Source organism: Mustela nigripes, chromosome 9 (genome assembly GCF_022355385.1).
Source record: "Mustela nigripes isolate SB6536 chromosome 9, MUSNIG.SB6536, whole genome shotgun sequence".
Classification (NCBI taxonomy): Eukaryota; Metazoa; Chordata; class Mammalia; order Carnivora; family Mustelidae; genus Mustela; species Mustela nigripes.
In genome coordinates, this window is record NC_081565.1 from 76,596,043 (window position 1) to 76,618,263 (window position 22,221).

Below are 22,221 nucleotides of genomic sequence, written 5' to 3' on the forward strand. Positions count from 1 at the left end.
TGTTAATCATAACATTTTTAAAAAGATTTTTTAAAAGATTTTTTTTTTAAATAAAAAGTTTTAAAAGATTTTATTTATTTATTTGTCAGACAGAGATCACAAGTAGGCAGAGAGAGAGGAGGAAGCAGGCTCCCAAGGGAGCCTGATATGGGACTGGATCCTAGAACTTCAGGACTATGACCTGAGCTGAAGGCAGAGGCCCCAACCCACCTAGCCACCCAGGCGCCCCAGTCATAACATGTTTTGATTGAATGAGCTTTACCTAGGGCCAGTCCTTGGTGGAATATGTAGCAAATATAAAAGATGACAGGGTCATCTCAGTTCCTAGATGTTTTATATCAACTTCTTCATCTTGAGGTCCCTTCTGTATTTTTAAGGAAAAACAACATGTGTACTACATAGGTTCTAGGAGGCCCTGTGATTGATAGCAGAATTGCTTGGATGGTTCAGGTTATTCGTTTTTCCTTTAGTTAAAAGTGAAATCCTAGGGGCTCTGAGCGGCTCAGTAGGTTGAGCCTCTGCCTTTGGCTCAGGTCATGGTCTCAGGGTCCTATGAAATCCTAGTTAGCAGAATGCTCTTGGGATCTAGATTACATATATAACATTGTATCTAGATAAACTTGTAGCAGGATAAATTCCAAAAGCTTAGATTGTTAATCAATAAGCATATCTTATTTTAAGCGAGTTCAAAAGGTGAAGACAAATTTTTCTCCAAAGTTTTTAAATGTGTAAGATTTAGCAAAAAAGTAGTGGAACACTACAACCTCCACAGGCGTAACTTCGGTATCGACGGATAATTGTCATTTGGATTAATTCAGCAGCCCTCTAAATCCATTCTTCCCCTTTATCTCCCTAGTCCCCACTACTATCATGTTCCTCATTATGGTCAAGATATTTTTGTGAAATACATGTAGTCTGCTCTCAAGGAAGAAAAACGTGATACATAAGGGCATCTCCCTGCCTGGTGGTGAAACAAACAGGAACACTAGGGGAGGTTTCAGCCAGCCCTTCAACTGAACTTCAAGTGATGCGATCAAACTTAAGTAGAGTCACAGAACTTTAAGAGAGGGCTTCATCATTCTCTCTGACTTTTCCCTAAGACAGGTGCCCAGGCTTGTGACCTTAAACCTTTATTCTCTGAGGACATCCCGTGGAGGTTTGCTGAGAACATCCTTCCAGCCCCTCTTTCTTTCTGCTTTGTCAGTTGGTTTCAACCAAGTGTGGGTTGGCATCCCCTCCTCCCAGGACCCTTCTAACCATCTCTGGGCATGGGGACTCCTCTTAATTTGGGTTTCCTTGAAAGATGGGGTGGGAATAGAGTTGGATCCTTTGGATCCCGAGAAATCACCATTGGATCACCATTTGGGTTCTCATGCTGCATCAGTAAAACAAACCTCCACCCTTTGAAGATCCGTACTTTTCCTATTTATTTACTACGCCAGAAGAATCATTTCATTTTTCTCTTTAGCCCTAAAATTACATGACACTATTAACCATGCCATTTCTAAACTTAGCGGCTATTATGACTCGTTTTCTGGAACCCTATATAACCAGATCCCTTAAACTTTACCCTTTCCTTTTTCCTCTCAGCCATTCCTCTGCCACCTCTGTGCTCGAGCTGTATTGGGTTGGATTTCACTGGTTTCAAATACATAACTACCTCAAGGCATTCATAAATATTTGTGTCTAGAATGATTTCATAACACCCACACTGTATTTCACTCTGAGCTCTTCTTTTCTCTTAGGAACCATCCTAAGTGGTTTTCAGGAATCTTGAATGCTATGTTCTGAGGCAAACCTGCTCAGCGGCAAGGCTATATTCTCCTGCCGGGTCCTGTAGCATCCTATACAACTCCTTTGCAGTAGACATCTTTAAAAACAAACTTTTGTAGTTTACGTATATGATTTTAAACTTAAAGAAGTTGGAAGAATAGTGAGTGGCGCATTCCTTACCCTACTTCTCCTACTGTCCACTAGCTTTATCATTTGCAATCCCCCCACACTCACACATCATATTTTTCTGAAACATTTCAGTGTAAGCTGCATATGTCATAGCTTTTTATCCTTAGACACTTCAGAATATATTTTCTTTTTTTTTAGATTTTATTTATTTATTTGACAGAGAGAGATCACAAGAAGGCAGAGAGGCAGGCAGAGAGAGAGAGGGAAGGAGGCAGGCTCCCCACTGAGCAAAGAGTCCGATGCAGGGCTCGATCCCAGGACCCTGAGATCATGACCTGAGCCGAAGGCAGTGGCTTAATCCACTGAGCCACCCAGGCACCCAGAATATATTTTCCAAGAATGGAGATATTCTCTATCACCCTCACAGAGTTATGAGCCTCAGTAAACTCAGTAAAACTGAACAATGATGTATCACTTTTACTACTTACATCTATATACCATTTTTATTAATTCACCCACTAGGACAAGAAGTAGTTTGGGCTCATCTACTTTCCTCTTCAGTCATCTTTAATTCAGAAAACTTCCATAATTTTTCTTTTGTTTGTCAATAAATCTCTCTCTCTCTCTCTCTTTCTATATCTTTCTATCTATAGATAGATAGATAGATAGATAGATAGATATATTAGGAATAGAGTCCTAGATTTTCTTTTTAACAGAACTGATGTCCCTTCAGTTTTGTCTGATGTTTCATTGTAGTTAGCTATATGTTCTTCAGGCTAGAATACTGCCTAAGTGACACTGTGTCATGTCAGAGATCTCACTGATCTTTTAATTTTTTCCTTATGTCTGTTCTTTTGGAGCGTAATCACCAAGAGGGCAGTGACCAACTTCATTTTATTTACTTTTTTAGCTCCAGAACTAACTACAGGGCCTGGCACATTACAGGTACAAAATAAGTATTGACTGGAGTCATAAAGTAGATTTTCACATAACTTTTCAGAGCCCCGCCTGAAAGTGAGGTAGAACTTCACACAGTTGTGCAGGATTGCCTTGTTGCTACTAAATTAAAATCGGTCAGGATGGAAACCCCAGGATCCTTGTATGGATCAAGAAGTAAAGCTAAGCTAGTTTTAGCTCCTTCAATAGCTTCTTCCTTTTATTGTTGCAAGATGCACAACCGTCGGTGATCAGCAAGCATGCCCCATTCTGAGTGGCCTTAGTGTGAAAGAATACACATTTCTCTTCGTTTTGCCAAAAAAGCTGAAGGCAATTTTTTTTCCCTCAGACAGCCATGAATGCATATTAAACCAACTGTAATTGTCTGCTAAATGTATTTCATAAACAAGCAAACCAGAGCTAGATTTTTTTTTGAGCCTTTAAAATACTTGGGATGCTAAAAATATCCTGTCAACCTTGAGCACAAAGCTGTCAAGCCAGAAACATTCAGCTTTTCTGAAAAAGAATTCGGAGGAGGTTGGTGGAGAAACATTGAAATTCATTGTGAATCTCATTTTTTAAGAATGAGAAGGCAGCTATAACATTGATGTGTATTTATCCTAAATGAAAAGAATGAATGAATTCCACTCGCATTGTGAGATGCGCCACTTGGGGAGATTTTGCACGTTATGAAAGTTTCTTCTTTTGCTTTTCAGGAGCGTTACCTGTGGCTGGTTTGTCAAACAGGCATATGTCATTAGAATGGTGAGATTAAAGCAAAGATATTTAAAAATGAGACTATGTCTCTATGTTTATATACCTTGAAGAAATGTTCTCAAATATGAAAATGTCTCAAAATGTTTTGCAGAGTTTGACAAATTTTTAAAACCCTCCCATTTGAAAAGTATCTACGGTAATGAACTGTTCTCAGAACTAAACCTGAGAAATATTTTTATAAAAAAAGAAAGAAAGAAAGAAAGAAAGAAAAAAAAAAAAAGGAGAGGCAGAAATGATCCTCACTGAAGAGTATTTTCCGCTGGGGAGTCTATCGGCATTCAGTTGTCTCATTTAATTATCCCTTGTGTGATTCAACCATTATTTATGAGCTTCTTCTTCTTAAAGAGCTCTGGGCTCTGCTTGCCAATGTTATGGCATATGAAGAGGCAGGGGTGTGCGTGTGATAATGCATCCGTCCACACTGCTGGCATGTTTTCTATCTGAACTCATCAGCTGCCAAAAGGACGCAGAACTCTCTCTTTAAAGATAAAACACTAACTGGGGTTTCAACATTGTGTGGGATTTGGCAGGCATCACACGCTCCTGCATTATTTAGGTAGAATACAGTCCCTAAAATGTGCACAGTACATGTTCAATAAAAATCATTTGCATGGGATTTACACCCGTCTCTGTCTGGTAATATCTGTGCCACTTGCACTGAGGAAATGAATTCACAGAAAAAGGATGATTTTAATTAATGGAGATGTTAAACATGCAAGCAATTGAAGAATTTTCACATTTTTACTTTGAACCCAAGCTCCCCTCCCCGCTCCATTCCCAGTTTGAGTTAAATACTTCATTGTGGACCTGCCTTGCTTTCTGCTGAGTTAAAATGTTGGGATGGCAGGAAAAGCAACAGAAACATCCCACTAGTCTCTGGATGGAAAAAAATAAAAATAAAAAGAGGGGATGATGATTAATAGGGAAAAACACTGAAAAAATTCGGTTGCTGAATGTTGCCAGCAGTATGACAGATGTTTAAAACAAAATAAAATAAACTTGCAGCATTGATTTAGAATATAATATGGAGGTAAATGGTCTTTAATGAGGTTAACAGTGATTTTTATTATGAGTAGCTGAACCTGGCTCCATTTCAAGCTAAGAACTCATCCCTTATTAAAGATTTTTTTTCCTGAAAATTATTGCTTCAGTTAGAATACATTGGTACTTAATAGCTTTTAATTAAAATGGCATCTGTAATGAGATTTTTTTTTTCCTTTTCTGTAGGAAAAGGAGATCCCTAACACTGAAAAATCTCTAATTGACCAGGACTCGAGGATGCCGGTAAACAAAAATTATTTAATGGAAATGACTAAGCCCTTTGTGGTAAACCATTGATTCTACCAGCTTAGAACAGTTCACTAAATTGCATTCTCAAACTATATTTGTATAATGCAATAGATACATAGCTAAAACTGAAAAAAATTAGTAAGATCTTATTCATATTTTAAAAGGACTAGGAATAATGGAACATGCTTTTAGTTTTACAGTGAGTGTCAGCCATTATTGTATTGATCTAGATTAGTTTCCTAAGAAACAGCCTACATGGTCAGAAAGAGTCTATGTGTCTAATTTCTTTTAAAGAAATATTAAAATCTTCAGTGTCATTCATAAAAGCAGCAAATTTATCCATCTCTTCTGAGGTTTGATTCCCTTCCCTCTCACCATCCTCAACACTAAGTTAAGAATGTAACAAAGTTTAATTTATTTACTTAGTTATTTTAAAGATTTTATTTATTTATTTGATGGAGAGGGAGAGAGAGAAGGGAGAGAGCACAACAGGGGCAGCAGCAGAGGGAGAGGGAGGAAGCAGGCTCCCCACTGAGCAGAGAGCCCCTGGGATCATGACCGGAGCTGAAGGCAGATGCTTACCTGACTGAACCACCCAGGCATTCTGCTAACAAAGTTTAAAAAAAAGAAATCTTGTTATCTGCACACCTGGTATGTACAGCATTAAGATCTTCCTCTAATGATTTCAAACATGATTTCAAGTTTGACTTATTTGCTGTCAGAATTTTCCGTCAGTCATTGGGCCATTAAGATGAATAATTTAAGGCACTCACCAACAATCCCATATTTTAAGACTCTTTAAGGTTATCTTTACATCAATAATGTAATTTGAAATTAGGCACTTGCTATCTTTTCCCACTATCTCTGTGTAACGGCTTCAAAAGAATAACTAGTCATAATTATTAATATTAATGATAATGGTCATATCATCACTACTTTCAATTACCTAAATATGGTTATAAATATTTCAGTATTAAAGAAACTGTCAATTAGGGCTGTTTTATTCATCTTACCTTCAATATGGACAAGATTCCGTATCATCTAATATTATTTATTTTACAAAATACAATAATCTTTGCTGTTCATAGATCAAATATAAATTTTTGTTATGTATAAATTAAATTCCTTTTGAACATGAATGAGTAAATAATAAATTGTGCTAAAATTTGTTTTCTTTCAAAAAACAGCTTGTGTATTTTTAATTATTTTTAGTGATACATTTCAAATATAGAGAAAACCACGGAGAAGGAATACAACAAATGCCTTTTTAACCACTATTAGCAAAATGTTAACCTTTCCCATTTTAGCTTTAGAGATTTTTCAACTTGTCTCCAATTCAATAGCCCTTTCTCCTTCAGATAACTACTACCATGAAATTAGCAAGTGTCCTTCTTGACTATGTTTTATAGTTTGTGCATGTTACTGTATTGTACTATTTTGTTTTGAAACTTTATATAATTGGTACTAGACCATATGCATCATTCTGCAACTTGCTAAGTTGTTTTAACATTTATTCATAATGCAATAGATCTAGTTTTGTCATTTCAACTGTGATGTAACAGTGGTTCTCAGAGTGTGGACTCAAAACAAGCAGCATCGCTGGGACCCTGTCAGCAATGCAGATTCTCAGGTCCCATTGTAGTCCCACTGAATCGGAAACTCCAGAGGGCAGCGCCCAGCCATCTGTGTTCCCGTAAGCCCTGTAGGCGGCTCCGGTGTTGAAGTTTGGTAACCACTGCTACATACTGTTCTAGCACATAAATTTATTTATTCACTCTTACATTCATAGATATTTAGATTATTTCCATTTTTTCCAATATAACAAGCAATGCTTGAATGAACACTCTTGGGCATATGTTTTCTGCAGAAGTTGAATTGCCAGGTGTAAGAAACAGATGTAGGATGATGTGAAAATGGAACTTTTGCTGTCTCGGTGTAGGCTGAAGTCCCAAGACACCAGATTTACTGATGAGCAATACCATCAGGAGAGGCTCTGATGAGCTCACAAAAGGACCCAGGAAAGGAAGAATTAGCTTTCCTTGCCTGTCCAGACTAGGCAGCCCTGACGTAACCCATGGTAGTCCGAGCCAAGTAAGGCCGATCCTGACCCCTTCTGTGAAGTGGCAGTGGAGCTCTGCTCATCTCTTCTCCAGAGAGGATTTGTTGTGAGAAGTGCAGTCAGATGACATCCTCGAGCTGCTCCAGCGTCAGGATGTCCCCCAGCATCCAAGCCACAGGGCTGCTTTGGCCTGACCATTTCTGCCCAATGAGGAACTCATCAATGGCCAGTGGTTTTGCCAGAACATTCCACTGGGCGTGTCAAGATGTTTTCAGATTTACACCACGGTCCGAGGCTTTTCCTTTGCAATCTCCTTTTCTGCCCTCTTCTTGTAATTCTGATCAAAGTCTGAACTCCTTCCCTGCTTCTTCCCCTCTCTTTCACAGGTGTTATCCCCAGTAAATCCTTTACACTTGAGGTCTGTTTTCCATAGGACCCAAAATGACACACTCTCTTCCTCCCAACCCCAACGTGACAAAACTATTTCCCAGAAATTAAAAAAAAAAAAAAAAACCCAAAACACGTCATTTGAATGGTGGGGGGAGGAAGCACAGAAGCAACATTAAAAAAAAAAAAAAAGCTAAAGATCATGTTCTTCCTTTCCTATTACAGCCTCCTCCCCTTCAACAGGCTGGAGCTGGGGGACAGACAAACAACTTTGAACTTGGTAAAAAGTATATGGTATTTAGGTATTAAATACTAAATGCAACTGTCTTAAAAAAGTAACCAGGGGACTTCAGATTCTCCTGTAACATGTGGCTGAATTATGGAACTTGTCATAGGAGAAAACAGTTATTTTATGATTGCATTCTGCTTGTTACAAGTTTGAATTATAGGGGCGCCTGGGTTGCTCAGTAGTTGAACGTCTGCCTTTGGCTTGGGTTGTGATCCTGGGGTTCTGGGATTGAGTCCTGCATCAGGCTCTGCTCAGCAGGAAACCTGCTTCTCCCTCTCTCACTCCCCCTTGCTTGTGTTCCCTCTCTTGCTGCGTCTCTCTCTGTCAAATGAATAAATAAAATCTTTTTTTTTAAAAAAAATCTGAATTATACACATTTCAACCTTTACTCGACATTGCCAAATTCCTCTGCAAAGTAGGGGTTCCAATATACACTTCTGCTTACAGGAATCAGGAATTCCCAATCAACAAAACTAAAAGCAACCTACAGAATAGGAGAAGACATTTTCAAATGACATATCCAATAAAGGGCTAGTGTCCAGAATATATAAAGAACTTGTATAACTCAACACCCAAAAAACAAATAATCCAGTTAAAGATGGGCAGAAGACATGAATAAACATTTCTCCAAAGAAGACATCAAGATGGCCAAGAGGCATACGAGACAATGCTCATCATCACTTATCATCAGTGAATCACAAATCAAAAGTACAGAAAGATATCACGGATACAATGCCCTGTCAGAATGGCTAAAATCACCAACACAAGAAACAACAGGTATTGACAAGGATGTGGAGAAAAAGGAACACTTGTGCACTGTTGGTGGGAATGAAACTGATGCAGCCACTTTGGAACACAGTATGGAGTTTCCTCAAAAAGTTAAAAATAGGGATGCCTGGGTGGCTCAGTTAGTTAAGCAGCTGCCTTCGGCTCAGGTCATGATCCCAGCGTCCTGGGATCGAGTCCCACCTTGGGATCCTTGCTCCGCAGGGAGCCTGCTTCACCCTCTGACTCTGCCTTCCACTCTGTCTGCCTGTGCTCACTCTCGCTCGCTCTTTCTCTGACAAATAAATAAATAAAATCTTAAAAAAAAAAAAAGTTAAAAATAGAGGGGCACCTGGGTGGCTCAGTTAGTTAAGGGTCTGACTTTGGCTCAGATCATGATCGGGGTCCTGGGATGGAGCCCCATGTCATGATCTCCATGATCTCATGACGGAGCGCTGCATCAGGCTCCCAGCTCAGCAGGGAGTCTGCTTCTCTCTCTCTCTCTGCCCCTCCTCCCACTTGTGCAGTCTCTCTCTTTGCCCCTCTCAAATAAATAAATAAAATCTTAAAAATAAAAGTTAAAATGAGAACAACCTTATGATCCAGTAATCACACTACTGGGTATTTGCATAAAGAATACAAGAACACTAATTCAGAGGGATATATGCACTCCAATGTTTACCACAGCATTATTTACAATAGCCAAGATATGGAAGCAACCCAACTGTCCACTGACTGATGAATGGATAAAGAAGATGTGGTATACGGGGCGCCTGGGTGGCTCAGTGGGTTAAAGCCTTTGCCTTCAGCTCAAGTCATGATTCAGAGTGCTGGGATCGAGCCCCACATCGGGCTCTCTACTCAGCCAGGAGCCTGCTTCTCCCTCTCTCTTTCTGCCTGCCTCTCTGCCTACTTGTGATCTGTCTGTCAAATAAATAAATTAATTAATTAAAAAAAAAAAGAAGATGTGGTACAATACACACACACACACACACACACACACACACAGGAACACTATCTAGCCATACAGAAGAATGAAATCTTGCTATTTGCAATGATACGGATGGGGCCAGAGAGTATGACGTTAAGTGAAATAAGTCAGTCAGAGGAAGACAAATGCAATATGATTTCACTCTTATGTGGAATTTAAGAGACAAAACGAATAAGCAAAGGGAAAAAAAAAGAGTGAGAGAAAGCAAGAAATAGACTCAATTACAGAGAACGATCTGAAGGTCATGGGGCGGACGGGTTAAATAGGTGATGAGGATTAAGGAAAGGGCTTGTGGTGATGAGCACAGGGTGATGTATGTAAGTGTTGAATTACTATATTGTACACCTGAAAGGAATATAACTCTGTATGTTAACAAACTGGAATTAAAATAAAAACTAAAAAAAAAAAAAGAAAAGAAAAAGAAAAGGAATTCTTATTTTCTCACATCCTTGTCAATATTTCTGTTACTTAACTGAAAGTTTTCTAATGGTTATAATAGGCAGGCTCTGTTCTAAGAATCTTGTGAATATTAACTCATTTATCATAACAATTCTCAGGGCTCCTGGCTGACTTGGTCAGTGGAGCATGTGGCTCTTGATCTCATGGTTCAAGCCTCACACTGGGTACAGTTACTTAAAAATTAAAAAAAGAAACTTAAAAGAAATTTTAACAATTCCCTGACACAAGTAATATTTCCATTTTACTGATGAGAAAATTAACACAGAGAAGTTAAATGATTTGCTATAGTCAGACAACCAATAAGTCGTAGAGTTAGGATTTGAAACCAGACAAGACATGTCATTTGAAAATTTTTACTAGTTTTTTTCCTATCTGATAAGGTGTTATCTTGCATTTTCTTAATTATTAGTGAGACTGAACACAGGTTTTTATAGTTACTGGCAAATCAAGTTCCTTTCCTATAAATCGTTTTTTGATATGTCCACTTTTTTATTGAATTATTTGATTTTCTCTTGTTTATTTGTAGGAGTTCTTTATAACTCTATGAAAATAAAACTCTACACTGAGAATGTTGATGCCTATTTGAATTTACTTCAAGCGTTTAATTTTTATAATAATGTTATCATAAAGTATATTAATTAAAACAATAATAAATGAAATATTACTATTATGATAAAATAATGTATAATCATATATATTATGTTTATAATAATTCTTTTATCACAGTTAAATTAGCTTGATAGTTTTTTCTTTTCATTCTTCTCCTACTTTGGAAATAAGATATTTAATTTAGATTTTTAATGTTTACTCTAATTTTTTAACATGCACAATTAGCTTTTAAATTTTCTAACAAGATCCAAAATTATTCAGTATCTGTATCCTTCTATTATAAGAAATATTTCATGTTTCAGCTACCACTGAACAACACCCCACTTCTTATTCTTTAGACCTTTTTCTATATTTTTCTTAATAAAATATTTTAGGTATAAGCATATTTGTTCCTCACAGCAAATGTTTGATTAAATTTACCAGCACATTTTTTATAGGTTCTGTGGTTATACACTTGTGTTTTATTTATCTCCCTGTGTTCATTTTTTATTCTGCCGATGAACATGCTTTATTGATTCTTTCAAAAAGTGTCTATGGATGACAAGATCTTAATCTTTTTATCTATGTAAAGATGAACATTTATTTTAATTCTTCATAAACAAATGTCCAAATTCATTTCCACTTTATCTATTATAGAGTCTATGAAAGTCATGCCAAATGTCTAGGGAGAATTAACCTAATAACTTTTATAATATTTACATGAGGCTTCTAGGTGGGCAAACCTATAAAACAAAATGGATATGAAGTGGACAAAACTTCATATTACTTCCATTTTCTTTTAGCCACAAAGAAATAGAGGTTATAAATGATAATATTAACATTATTTTGTTTCATTACATTTAGCTCTGAAAATGATCACTTTTTCTTCCTTCAAGTTCTCTATTAAATGTCTGTAAAAATATTTCCATAAAGATGTAAAAAGAAGTAAAAAGAATTGTTAAATATTATATATATATATGCAGTTTCATTTACTACAAGTATGAATGGCTCTGAAGTAATCTTGTTCTTACCCTTTTATAAATCAAAACTCTTCAAACATGCATTTTTGCAGAGCTTGCTTTTAGTACTAGATTTTTCTCTTTGTATTCTCCAAGAAGAATCTTTAGAAAATGAAATATTATTTCCTCTTGGAAAGGTGCATCACTACCTGGCATATTATTTAAATGTCCAAAATTTGTCCTTAGGAGGATTCATTTTGTTGGATTCCCATGTTTTGTGAAGAAAAACAAAATAAAAAAGACATGTTAATATCTGTCATCCAGACAATACTTATTAGTAACTTAAGAAGAATTAGTATATACACTGGACCTTGTCAACGTGAACTCTTGTTTGTAAGGTTATCTTAAATTGTATAGATGAGAGAGCTGGATTCCCCCAACATTGAGTACTCCCTTTTGTGGTGATAGCTCACTATATACCAAAAAATGCCTATATGAAGAAACCCTACTGTAATAGTAATAATAAGATTTTTTTAAATTCCTTTGAAAGAGTTTTGCTTAAAATAATTTTTTATGAAGCTCATGCGACTTCTATGAAAAAACTTAAATTTACTATCCTTAGTAAACATTCATCATGTTTTGGGAAATGTGTCTTGAGCTGATGTTGTCACAGTAACTGATTATATTTTTGGGAATGCATCAACACTGAAATATACAAGCCATCAGAAAATATGGAAGGAACCTAAAATGATAGGTCATTCCCTATAATGTAGTAATTTCCCCAAGTCATTCGAAGCCAAGCCTCACACAAACAAAACAAATAAAAGACCAAGAATACTCTAAACAGGCTATATGAGCACAACTTATTCCCAGAGGTATACCACAATGCTATCATTGTGATTTAATACTCTGGTGAGTTTTTATACTGAAGAAAGGAAGTTCTGTAAACATTCCAGATTTAATCAATGAAACAAAGGCACTGAAGTCTTGGAAAAATAAGAAAGTAGAATTGGAAGCTAAATATTGTTGCTCCAATCTAAAGCATAAAGGTGTTTTCTAGGGTATATGTTATATCAAAATGGATGAAAGACTGGGACTGGCAAACTCTCAGCTTGGACCTGGTCGAGTTGGCAGTGACAGGCAGGCTCATTTAAGATACTAGAAGTTACGGCAGCTACCTGGAAAGGGTCAAGATGGTGAAGTAGTGCTCCTTCTTTCCTCTCAGTCACCTCATTCCCAACACTTCTGAAGGGAAGAGCTGTCCATCTCTCCCACTCTCCAAACTCACCTATTAAGCTCCTCCAAAATATACTGGGTTTCCATTAACATTCCATGTACTGTGCTTGGTGCTGGAGTACAAAGAATAGAAATAGGACTAACAGGAGAGCAGGTCTTTTCCTTTTAGTTGTTCACTGCTCTATCCCTATTGCTTGGCAGTGTCTGGAACACATTTAGGGGCGTTCAATAAATATGTGTTCAAAAATAAACATAAGGGAGTTCAATTAATATAAGTGTCTAAAGTAGACTAAAAATTACCATAAATTCTTTGCTTTTCTACCCTTTAAGAGACGGAGTCTGATTTCCTTCCCCTGACCCTGGGCCACAGATAGCGACTTGCTTGAACATACAGTGAGATGGCATTTGTGCTCTGGGACTTCTGAGGTCAGGTCACAAGAAGCCATACAATATTTCCTTGTGCCTGTATGAACAATTACTTTGGGAGCCTTGAGATACCCTCGAAGAATTCCTGCTACTCTGAGACCACCATGCAGAGAGGCCATTTGTAGGCATTCCAGAGGAAGGTATAAGCTAAGCAAAGCCTTCAAGCTATCTCCTTCAAGACACCAGACAAATCAGAGGCCAGTCTGAATTACCTAGACTAGCTTATCTACCAGCTGATACCAGCAAGCTTCAGCTGACGGCACATAGAGCAGAAAAACTGTCGAGATGAGCCCTGTTCAAATTCTTGACATATGACATTTGAGAAAATAACATGGTTGTTATTTCAAGTTGCTAAATTTCAGAATGGTTTATGATATAAAAATAGATAACTGAACAGTCCCCCAACATTACAATTTAGGGTGGGAGTGATTAAAGATAGAAAGTCTCAGAGATTCGGATGAATAAACAGATATTTATAATCCAAAGTTTTGTTTTCTAAATCAGAGACAATAAACTAAACATAGAAGCCTGAGTGTTTACTCCTTGAAAGAAATGAAGTCTAAGCTGATGCATCCTTTGTGAGAGAGAAATAAATGAGAATATGATATGCTACATAATAGTTTCTCCTTTTTGATTTAGATGGTTTATGTCAGTGAATGGAGCAAATAATAACTGCCCTTTTTTTTTTCATTAAAAAAGTTGTATTCCTCAGAGATTCTCTGCGGGATATTAGAGACTAGCTGTATAACACAAGGACACAAGGCATGAAATGTAGTAGTTGATTATTTAGAATTGACTCAGCTGCTGGGAACAAGGCAAATCATTTCTTTTTTTCTTTTTTTAAAGATTTTATTTATTTATTTGACAGAGATCACAATTAGGCAGAGAGGCAAGCAGACAGAGAGAGAGAGAGAGAGAGAGAGGAGGAAGCAGGCTCCCTGCCAAGCAGAGAGCCCGACATGGGGCTCGATCCCAGGGCCCCGGGATCATGACCTGAGCCGAAGGCAGAGGCTTCAACCCACTGAGCCACCCAGGTGCCCCAAGGCAAATCATTTCTTATCACTCAGTGGTTGGTATCATGGAAGCTCTGGGTAGGGGGATGGTATTTTTATTTTTTTAAGATTTTATTATTTATTTGAGGGAATGGTATTTTTTACAGCATTTGAGGAACAGTATTTGGGGGCAATGTCTGGGGTGCTGCTTAGGCCTTCACAAGATTGCTTTTTATTATTCCCTTAAAGGTCTCTTAAAGTAGAAAGTCATAGATCTCCTTTAGGGAAGACATTCAGTGTTTGTGAATGTAGAGCTACCATTCGTATTTGGACAAGAACTGAAAACCTTTGGACTAGTGTTGTTGAAATAGTAGACATATTACAAATTAAATGTGGAGGTGGTTGAGTTGCTGCCTCTATAGTTTAGTGACCTAGAATTTTAAACTATGATCCATGAGGTGTTTTCCACCTTTTTTTAAAAGACATCATTTATTTATTTGTTTGATTATTTATTTATTTATTTATCTGAGAGAGAGCGAGAGAGCACATGAGTTGGGGGAAAGGCAGAGGGAGAGGGAGAAGCAGACTTCCTGCTGAGCAGGGAGCCTGAAGAGGGGCTGGAAGACAGACACTTAACCCACTGAGCCATCCAGGTGCCCCGAAGTATCTTCCACTTTCTAATTTATGAGTCTACATGTCCCTTAATTCTTACTTGGGCTGTTGGGAGTACTGTGAGGGCACAGGCCACATCTGGACATCATTTAAGAGCCCTGGAGATCTCACACTCAACCTCCAATGGAGAACAAGGGCTGCGACCTCTGGGAAGCAGTAGGCACCCCCTTGAACTAGAAATCCTTGAAGGGCTCCATTAGGTTTCAGTGTGTGTCTTCTCTCCTGGAACTAGTAAAGCTGTGTCGTATGTGACAGTATATGAAGTGTATCTTACATCTTTTTCTAGAACTACACCTGAATGCACTAGTGCTCTCTGATGCTGAAGAGTGAAAGGGGATTAGCCGCTCAGTCCTTGAAGTTCAGAGTGACTGGGCTTCCCCTTTCTGTGCTGATTAATGTGGTTTTTAAAGATTTTATTTATTTATTTGTTAGAGAGAGAGAGAGAGAGAGAAAGGGTGATAGAGAGCATGAGAAGGGAGAAGGTCAGAGGGAGAAGCAGACTTCCCGTGGAGTTGGGAGTCCAATGCGAGACCAAATCCAAGACTATGGAATCATGACCTGAGCCAAAGGCAGTCACTTAACTGACGGAGCCACCCAGGCACCCCTGTGCTGTTTAATTTTTCTATTTTATTTTATTTTATTTTATTTTTAGTCAGGCTTCAACTGGAGGTAAGTGGGGAAAAATTTTCAAATACATAAGTAAAGTAAATATCATTATATGATTATGACGCTGGACTAAAAATTTATTACTAAAGAAAATCTATTCTTCAGTCTAAAATGATTGGAGGAGTTTTAGTCTAGAAGCAGTGGTAGGGGAAATAAAGTTTTCTTCTGGGGATAATAAAAAAAAGGTCTTTCACAGTTGAAGCTGTTGAACACAGGATATAATAAGAACCCTACCTTGGCTCTAGCTAAAGGCTGGTGCAGAACAATAAAGGAAGTTTAGCCTAACTGGAAAGGGAAGTGGGGAATATTCTACGGAGGACCTAGGATGGTGGGGCAGGAGGTTTGAAGGCTCTTGTGAGGTATTCAGGGATAATGGTGTATATTTAAGCAAGGAGGTAATGAAATTAATGCAGTATTTTAAGATCAACTCAAGAAGATATTTAACAACTATTTGGAACTGAATGTATCCCAAACAGTTTTTATATGTCATCTAATTTATTATCACTATACGGAAGTATTAGTCCCATTTTATAAATGAAGAAATTTAACTTTGATTGATGAACAAACTTGCCCAACATCACACACCTTAACAGGTGGTACAGTTGGGTTTTGACCCCACTTAAACCTAATCCAAAGAACTTGCTCTTTCATGCATCCAGCATGTATCTAGAAATGAGCTGGTTAACTAAGCCAGAGTAGATTCAGGGGAGACAGCACAGCCACGACAAACGTGAGAGATATTGGGAAGTCAGATTCAAAGAGACTTTAGTCTTAACAAGTGATGTGGAAGGTGACCTAGAAAGAAAGAGTGAAAACTACGAAGCTTCTTTCCTAGGTTGCTGGAAGAATGTCATTACTAGCAAAGCTCTGAGTAGCACTTCGATTGAGGGGAGAGATCTTCCCTAAAGTCTCCTCCAATCTTCAAATCCCGCTTCTCTGTGTGAGTCTGGATTTATACAGACTGATTTCCTACAGGGGTATGCTCAGTTTGAAGAGGCAAGTACTTAGCTGTCATACTCTGGGAACGAAACTGGGAGACAAGTTAATTCACTATGTTTGGTGTGGCTAGATGGTGCCGTGGGGCGGATTAGCACTAGATCCAAGATCCAGTGAACAGGAGAAGACCTAGTGAAGACTCTCAAGGCACAGGGCATGCTCGTAAAGAATGAGTGCTCGGATGAAGAAATGGGATGTGCACAGACTTTCATATGTGACACCATAGTCCCCTCAGTCATGCTTATTATCTAACATTTTCTCCTCTGCCTCCCAATTCCTGACACTGGTGCCTGCCTACTGCTATTTCATGGCTCTCCGTTCCATCATTCCACCCAAACATGTCTGTCTTCACCAGATTCTCAAGCTATAGTGCCCCCTCCTTCCATCAACAGTGGTGTAGAGAAAGCCCTGCTTTGACCTATACATCATATTGAAAATATGATGATCTTTGCTATTACTGTTATGTTCCTAAGATATTTGAATTTTAATTGGCCAGTGAGGTAATGACCCTTTCAAGCTATAGCTCTAGTCTAATGAAGTAAGCACACCAACTGGAATGCTATGATTCGGGGTGCCCCCCAGAAGAATCTGAACCCGGTTCTCAACCAACCTCTCCCCAACTAGGGAATGGTTTTAGGTCAACTAAGAGCTGGCTTTGCCCAACACCGCAATGCTGCCTAAACTAGAGAGTGGCTACTTTCAAGGTTACTTTCTTATATAACTCTATAATTGTCACCCATTTTTTTCTCTTTTTCCCCCCCAATCTTAAGAAATTTGAGACAAGATTCAAGAGGGAATTTATAAATAATTATTAACTTTACTTTAATTTACAGCTCATGGCAAGCAGCTTAGAAGGTATAAAGAATCTTTTGGCTGCAAAACTGAGGCAAGAAGAGAAAACAAATGGAAACTGAAAGCAGTACCTCAAGTATTTGGAGGAAGCACAGATCTCTCTTGCTGCTCACTCTGATGTTGCCCACCCTTCTGGCTGATGTACTCCCGCCAAGCGCTGCTTTGAAGGTGGCTGACCTATGGCAGAGGGAATCATGTGACCAAGTTAGTCTCTTCAGGGTATATTCAAATTACATAGAACTGGTCTGAATTGTAGGAGGCAAGAAAATAAAAATATTATATTAAAACTTGTAAATTCTTTTTGTACATTGTTCTGCTTTTTTCTCATGACCTATTCAAAATGGATTTCCACTGTATTCCAATTGTAGCTAGTACCCTAGACACTTGCTCTCCATTTTTAGTCAGAAGTCTTCCATTAGTAAAAGTAAATGGAAATACATAACTTATTTATCTCTTTTCTTCAGTTCCTTTATAAAAGTGAACATGTTCATATTTATCTCCACATTGTTACTTCTTTGTCTCCTAATTTTTGACTTGAGTGAGAGAAACAGAGAAAGGAAGAGGGAGAGAATGTGTGTGTGTGTGTGTGTGTGTGTGTGTGTTGACAATTAGGCCTTTTATAAGGGTAACAAATTTTTTCCTAAACATTGGAAAAATCTAGAAACAACAACATACTGAAATTAGCATTAATGAAGATCATTATTTATTACTTGAATGCCTGGGTTTTCTTAAGGAGTGGTATATCAAACTAACTATATGAATTAAATTTAGGAACTTCGAAGTTAAGACCTTTCCATTAGAAAACATTCATGAAGACAATAGGAAATGGAAATAATCCCTATCCACTAGTTTACTAGGCTTCAAAGGAAAATCACAAGTTGTACATGAAAAAATAGGAGGACGAGAAGTATGGTAAGTGGGGGACTCAGCATTTTGAGGCAGCTTCCAATTTTGGTTAGGAACTTGGCATTATATTCTTTTTTCTTTCTGAACATGCTAAAAAAACCAAACAACAACAACAACAACAAAAACCCATGGCACTAATTCATACCAGGAGAAAATGGTTGTCTCTTTAAAGCTTTTCTTCTGTAAGGTATATTTGCTTCATAACAGAGTTCACTCTTTGAAGCCATGTGGATAAAACTTCCACAGAGGGATTTTCAAGCATCAGTCAGCAGCAGATGGAAGAGATCTTTCGGGGAAGTAGCAAGGAGACTTGGAGATGTCACATCTTTGCAGAAAGAGTCCTGGGCCCCTCAGTGTGGCATAGTTAAGAGCTCCTGGACTAGTCAGATGACTCAGGGACCCATTCTGTCCCTTCCTTCTTATCTCCTGGCACTGAATGAATCCTCCAGAAGGAACCCTAACACAAGCCCGGAAACAAGAATGAAATTAGAATTTCATGCCAGCTTTTTTGGAAAGGACCTTGAAACACAACAGAAATTGAGTTGAATTATAAATCAAAAAGAATTTTTTTTAATTGCATATTATACTCCTTTGGCCTAAAATTTGCTTCCCTTAAATAAGGTGCATTGCCCTCATTCAAGGGCCTTATGTTCTAGGGTGTTTCAATATAATGATGTTTAAAAGAAATAAAAATATTTATATCATCACTAGAAGATCATCTAGATCTGAAGATAAGAAAAGACATTTAATACTTTCTTTAGCAATTATTTTTTTCAGTACACAAATTTCCATAGGATCCATTTGTAAAAGCACACCTTTGCCATTTGACTATGGGCTCTCCTTGACAAAGAAGGGGCTCAGGAAAATATATATACTTGATTTCAGTAGAAGGGAACTCTGGCTCCAGACATACTCAAATGTGTACCTTTTGATCTTCTGATGGTATAAATACAAACAGGGCACCTGGGAGCTAATTAACCTAAAATCTGGTTATGCTTTTCATCAGCAGATGGGCCTTCAGTTTAACTTCACCAGAGGAAAAAAAAAATATGGTGATATCTCAATTATCAAATCACCTAAGAAGTAAATTGCTTTGAGTATACACCTATCCCTTATTTAATGACTTTTCTTTTCTGAAAAGACCTGTCACTAAGTAAAAAGCTGTTAAATGAAAAAAAAAATCTATTAATTCTAATAAGAAGATTTATGAAGAATTTCATCCCAAACCACAAAAACAAATAAAACCATCATTGAAGAATAAAAAGAATTTTCTATCAGAAGGAAATAATCACTTAGCAAACAAGAAAACACCTTGTGTATGGTGTCTTATACACCTCCTGTATAAGAAATGGTATTTCTTAATACCATATTTATACCAAATATACCTTATTTGGGTAGAAAAGTCATTGTACTAAAAAAGAAAAAGAGAGAGAAAGAAAAAAGAAAGTTTGATGTAAAAAGTTTGCTAGGGGCTTTTGAGAAAGTTCTTCCTCATTCTTCTTGATGAAGTTTTAGAATATAAGTGAGGTTCAGTGGGGTGGAGTCCGGAGCCCATGACCAAGAAAGAATTCTTGAGACATCTTCGGTGCAAAATGGTGGTTTATTAAAGTATGGGGACAGGACCCATGGGCAGAAAGGGCTGCTGCCTCGGGATTGTGAGGAGTGGCCTATTATATACTTGCAAGTTCGGAGGGGGCCAGGGACGGTGTAAGTCTCTAAGGAATTTTGGAAGCAAGGTTTCCAGCGTCTTGAGGAGCTAGCTGTTTTGGGGGAAAGGTCAGTTATTATCGCCTAATAAAACCTTAATGATTAGAACCTTCAGATATATATTGGTAGGCCATATGCTTGGGGATGATTGCCAGCATGTATCTTGGAGGGTTTAGAGATAAAGGAAGTTTCCAAAGGAATTTTTATATGTTAAAGTAGACTTACAGAATTCCGGGAAGTTGAGGGGCGGTTGGGTTGGGGTGGGGTGGGGCGGTCAGGCTAGGATCGTCTTTTGCCCTTAGCAAAGTATTAAGGTGGACACAGTTGAGTCCCTAGAGGAATGTCACTCTGCTTGTTTCAAGGACTTGTCGGTGGCTCTAGGTAGTAAGGAAATTTAATGACTTTTCATCTGCCTTGGTTTCCCACATCATTCTGGGTGGGCTTTTGGAAGTGACCTTTTCTTTCTCTTCTTATGGGCATTACTGATCATGGCCATGAGACCTAGAACCACGGTAGGCATTTCAGAGACCAGTGTGAGGATGAAGCTCACCTGGGAGGAAGACAAGACAGAAGCTCCTGGAGGGATTAAGAGCCACTGGATTAAGACAATTTTGTATCAGATTACTTAGGGTTGAAGGCATTCAAATTCATATAAGTAACATTCTAGGCAAGGGCACTGGTAGAGGAATCATATTGGGGGCAAATTTGAAGAACACAGATCCTAGCAAAAATTGATGCTCATTGCACTGTGTCCTGTACATCCAGACTGCATGGGGAGACGAAAGGAGAAAGGGGCTGCTGGGAGCCAGAGAGAGACTATTTATCTTTCAAATAGCCATGATTGTTGTTTGTGGTTTACCTATTTGGGGGGAGGGCACATCCTACACTGGGTCAGAGGTTTGACTGTCACTGCTCAGATTCTTCCTAAAGAAAAGAATCATTGATAAATTACAGTGGGATTATGAAAAAAATGTCAGTAATTTGAAAGTCAGAGTAAGTAAAATTGATCCTGGGGTCTTGGGCTTTTAGATAAGCCAATAATAACGTGGTAGATTCTGACTAGAGTTTTACCCTCATTCCATGGATCGGCATTTTGGTAAATGGTGAGCTCAGAAGCACCAAAAGAACTGCTAACTCCAAATATCTCTCCTGACTGGGGCTACCATATTGTGTGAGGTAGACACCAATAGCCAGTTCATAAACAACGTGCATCTCTGTTGAAATGCAGAGTCCTTACTTGAGATAAAACACGAAGCACATTGTTCTCCAGCTGAGCACTGAAATCACCTGGGGCCCAGATTCAAAGAGGCACGGTAAGATATTTTAAAATTGAGTAAAAAATACAGTAACATCTGCTGGACATCGTGTGAACTACTAGTTGAAGGTAATTAACATTTTTAACATTGGCTGTGATCTTCCTTTCAATGAGACTGGTGCAGACCAATTTGATTCCACAATTTGAGAAGTTTGTATAGTGTTCAACAGGTGGTAAGTTTTTAGGACATGAGTGCATGTTAAGGTGCTTGGACCTAAATGCTTAATAAATGATACTGAAGGGTATTTCTTTTGGCCTAAGGATGCTGTGGAAACACTTACTGAGACAATTAAGAATGCCATGAACCAAGATAATATGGGACTCTGCATTCAGCTATTACTGCTTATTAGTCATTTGACAATATTTTAACCACTTACATCAAATAAACACTGCATGGGTTTTTATGAAAAAGAGGGAAGCAGAAAAGCTCCTTTGCATGTGGGTGTGTGGTTTCAAAGAAGGCTCACTTGGAAAGCCATGAAAACTCTGGGTTCTGGAAGAGAGGAGAGAAGCACAAAAGTAGAATGTAGCTAGTGAACAAAATGGTCATGACCTTTGTGATTTTGTCTAAGACCAGGCTTGCTGCTACTTACTACCCTGACAGACATCAGGTCTGGTGTGATCCGGACCTACATTTCCAAAGCTTGGACTGAACTGGAATGTTTTTAAACAGAGTAAAGCAAATGGACATTTGCTCATTATATTCTACTCTTTCTTTGGCATTGATTTCCTCAAAATTAGATATGGCTTTAACAGAAAGCATTCAAGTTTAATAGGTTTTTATGAAGCAGTCATTCTTCTTTATAAGACAAAGTCCAAAGCACTGAAATAATACCACAGAAAGAAAATATATAACTGATATTCTAGTATCTATTGATCACGAGGAATCTCCTTTTTTCCATGTAAGTGATATCAGAAAACCATGATCAATAACTATTCAATATGCCTTAAGCCTCGCAACTCGCCAAGACCCCCTCTGCATTACCTGTTATGACATAACTCCACTTTACTCAGACTCAGAATACAAACGAATACCAATTTTATGTACCCA

General features: G+C 38.0%; 1 long non-coding RNA gene across 1 annotated transcript in view; it reads left to right on the forward strand.

Moving 5' to 3' along the window:
- The window catches only part of LOC132025169 (uncharacterized), a 58,507-nt gene extending 41,015 nt beyond the window's left edge, over positions 1-17,492 (forward strand). Inside the window, exons 2-4 of the long non-coding RNA XR_009406446.1 lie at positions 3,555-3,603; positions 4,843-4,899; positions 17,224-17,492. This is a non-coding gene — a long non-coding RNA (uncharacterized LOC132025169). The remainder of the gene's footprint in view (positions 1-3,554; positions 3,604-4,842; positions 4,900-17,223) is intronic.
- The last annotated feature ends 4,729 nt before the right edge of the window (positions 17,493-22,221 follow it).